The sequence below is a fragment of the Callorhinus ursinus genome, unplaced genomic scaffold, assembly GCF_003265705.2.
Source record: "Callorhinus ursinus isolate GAN/ISIS: 27379988/994484 unplaced genomic scaffold, GSC_fseal_2.0 scaffold40, whole genome shotgun sequence".
In the NCBI taxonomy this organism is placed as follows: domain Eukaryota; kingdom Metazoa; phylum Chordata; class Mammalia; order Carnivora; family Otariidae; genus Callorhinus; species Callorhinus ursinus.
Genome location: NW_027397102.1, coordinates 10,679,672 through 10,683,529, shown reverse-complemented (window position 1 = coordinate 10,683,529; position 3,858 = coordinate 10,679,672). Strand labels below are relative to the sequence as shown.

General features: G+C 35.6%; 1 pseudogene; it reads left to right on the top strand.

Annotated features, from left to right (window-relative positions):
* Window positions 1-682: 682 nt before the first annotated feature.
* LOC112822531 (UMP-CMP kinase-like) lies at window positions 683-2,231 on the top strand (annotated as a pseudogene).
* Window positions 2,232-3,858: the final 1,627 nt, after the last annotated feature.

The following is a 3,858-nucleotide window of genomic DNA, read 5'->3' as shown; positions in this document are numbered from 1 at the left end:
GTTGGAGAGGGAGAAGCAGGCTTCCCGCTGAGCAGGGAGCCCGAAGTGGGCCTCGAACCCAGGACCCTGGGGCCATGACCTGACCTGAAGGTAGACGCTTAACGACTGAGCCACCCAGGAGCCCCGGTACTTTTTTCTTTTCACTGCTTTCTTTTGGTTCTTCTGTATTATTGGATAGCAGCAAGAAAGGCTACACAGGAAAGATAATGATACTGAATGCAAGGCCAAGGAATTAAGGCTTGGTATTATGTACAAAATGTAGATGCTAGGGAACCACTAATCCTATTTCTTCTAGCACATAGTACTTGAGCTCTAAATATAAAAGGACTGTGGTAGCTGCTGCAAAGGAACACCAAGACAAATCAAGCATGGATCTTCCATCAAATGGCTGCTACACAGGGTTATGGGAAGGACTAATATAATATATTACTATAGTAGAGATAATAAATATCATAAAGAAGATACAGATAAGTGTAGTAGGGCAAGCAAGGGAATATGGTATCTTGCTAGGTATATCTTGTATATACTTAGTGGAACAGGTGATATTCAAACTTGAATTTAAAGATGGGTGGAATCTGGGTATGCTTAAATGAGGGAAAAAGAGCATAACAAGCAACAAGCATGAGGAAAGGCACAGATGTGACAAAGCACAGAGCATACAGTGTCAAATTGGCATGATCAAATGGTTAGTGGAAACCAATGTGGGAAATATATTTGGGAAGGTAGGATTAACAACAGATTAGGGAAGACCTTAAAAGCCATTCCAAAGAATTTTGGCTGTGTTCTGTTGACAATTAGGGAAATATTGAAGGTTAAGAAGCACTGACATGATTACGTTTATGATTTAAGTAGATAAACAGCAGCAGAGTATTAAATATACTGATAAGGTATAAAACAAGGGAGAAAACCCAGGCAAATACTTTAAGAGGACTGCTTAAAAACTTTTTTTAAAAAGAAAAAAAATTTCTACATTTTCTCTGTCAGGCCCATTATCTTCCCTTTCCAAAGGTCAGCATCATCTGGTGTACATATCCCAATTACATTTTTGTTCTTTTATTGTATTTTTTATGTTCTTTAACAGAGTTATGTAATATTCTCCATAAGTGTCTTACCCAATTAAAAAAAATTATAAAAAAAGACTGCTGATTATAGTGGTATGAAGAATTTGGTAATCTCTCCCTGCAAAATAAAAGTATATAAATGGGCAAAATTAAGGAAGATGGTGGCAGAGTGGGAGGATCATAAGCTCATCTCATCCCATGAACAAAACTAGATAATTATCAAATCATTGGAAATACCCCAGAAATCAACCTGACGACTGACAGAACAAACTTCACAACTAAAGGGAGAGAAGACACCACATTGAAGAAGGTAGGACTTGTGAAGACATGCTGTGTTTTATGCTAATGGAATAAACCAGTATCCTAGCTTTCTATCTTTTTATCTTAAAAGAAGTCCATGAATCTTAAAAAATCCTAAATTGCATCCATAGTACCCAAAGATTTACTATGCCTTTTTCTTACATATCAAATGAATGCCAAGAAGCTTCTTATGACCGGGGCTTTGTTAACAAAAGTTGGATGGCTTTAAAAATGAAAATCTAACTAACAGATCTTGGTGATGAAAGGAAGAACCCAGATTCACAGTATGGTGAACTCATTGAAAAGTACATTAAAGATGGAAAGATTGTGCCAGTTGAGATAACCATCAGTTTGTTAAAGCGGGAAATGGATCAGACAATGGCTGCCAATGCTCAGAAGAATAAATTCTTGATTGATGGGTTTAGAGAAATCAAGACAACCTTCAAGGTTGGAACAAGACCACCTTCAAGGTTGGAACAAGACCATGGATGGGAAGGCAGATGTGTCTTTCGTTCCGTTTTTTGACTGTAATAATGAGATCTGTATTGAACGATGCCTTGAGAGGGGAAAGAGTAGTGGTAGAAGTGATGACAACAGAGAGAGCTTGGAGAAGAGAATTCAGACCTATCTTCAGTCAACAAAGCCAATTATTGACTTATATGAAGAACTGGGGAAAGTCAAGAAAATAGATGCTTATAAGTCTGTTAACGAAGTTTTTGATGAGGTTGTGAAGCTTTTTGACAAAGAAGGCTAACTCTAAACCTGAAAGCATTCTCAAAATCATGCTTGAATATTGCTTTGATAGCTGTTATTACAACCCCCTTTTAGGGCATTTTTAATCTTTCATAATTACATCTCAGTTAATGGCTGGAAAGTTTTAACCTTTCCTAATTACATCTCAGTTAATGGCTGGAAAGTATGTAGTAAGGCAAATTAAATTTTTTATTTTAGATTTTTTTGGTTATAGGAGTATACAGTGAATTCGGGTCTAACTTCATCTTAGCTATGGTGTTTACAAAACAAAGAAGGATATCAGCTTAGTTCTTTGTTTTTACTCAAAAAGCATATCCCTTTTATAGTTTGTGCCTTCTGTGAGCAAAACTTTTTAGTATGTCTGTACATCCCCTTAATAATTACAACATATTAGGATTAGGGATTCCCCACTTCCTTGTTTTCTTGCAGGTTTTAAATTTCCAACCTGTTAAGTGAATTTGTGGACCAAATTCCAAAGGAACTTAACTGTGTAGTCGGTTCTTGCAAAATGTGTTTGGTAAACGAACTCATAAAATGAATTCCTAGAAGTGTTTTAGTATTTATCAAATAATTGACCATTTCCTATTGAAAGATAAGAAAATTTAGGCTTTGTTTTATTACAACTTACACAGAGTTGTGTGACAGGGCATCTTCTTTGCTTCCAGGGATTGGGATGGGGGTCACTGGGGGTTCAGAGCCTGGCAGAATTGGCAGCTTTATTCTGACATAAATCTGAGGGTAAGGGGCAAGGATCGCATCTAATGACCTGTATTCCTGTCCTCTATTATGTAGTGTTCTTAGTGATTAAACTGATCTTAACAGAATTCCTAGCAGTGGAACCTTGAAATGCATGTATGAGGTTTCTGGTCAATGATTTGGTTAGCGTTTTAGTAACACTTCATTCAAAGTGTTTTTGTTTGTTTTCTAGACTAAGTGTAGGGTTGGTATGAAGTAAAAACATCTAATGGCTAATTTCCCATTTGTGTTTTATTTTCTTGAATACTTTTTTTCAGTTATTTGTTTAAGGAGATTTAAAAATCATTACACTTTGGTCAGAAAAATAATAAATATGTCATATAAATGTTTAAAAAAATAAAATCACAAGTGAGAGAGGAGAAATAACCAATACCACAGAAATAAAATTATAAGAGAATATTATGAAAAACTATATGACAACCAGTCACACAACTTGAAAGAAATGGATAAATTCCTAGAAACATATAAATTACCAAAACTGAAACAGGAAGATATAGAAAACTTGAACGGACTGATAACCAGCAAAGAAATTTGAGTCAGTAATCAAAATTGTCCCAACAAACAAAAGTCCAGGGCCAGATGGGTTTCCAGGGGAATTCTACCAAACATTTAAAGAAGAGTTAAGACCTATTCTCAAACTAGTCCAAAAAATAGAAAAAGGAAGGGAAACTTCCAAACTCATTCTATCAGGCCACCGTTACCCTGATACAAAACCAGATAGATTCCACTAAAAAAGAGAACTACAGTTCAATATACCTGATGAACATGGATGCAAACATTCTCAATAAAATGCTAGCAAAACAAGTCCAACAATACATTAAAAAATCATTCACCACAATCAAGTGTGATTTAGTTCTAGGTTGCCAGGGTGGTTCAACATCACAAATCAATTAATGTGATACACCATACTAATAAAAGAAAGGATAAGAGCCATATGATCATTTCAATAGATGCAGAAAAAGCATTTGACAAAGTACAACATTGATTC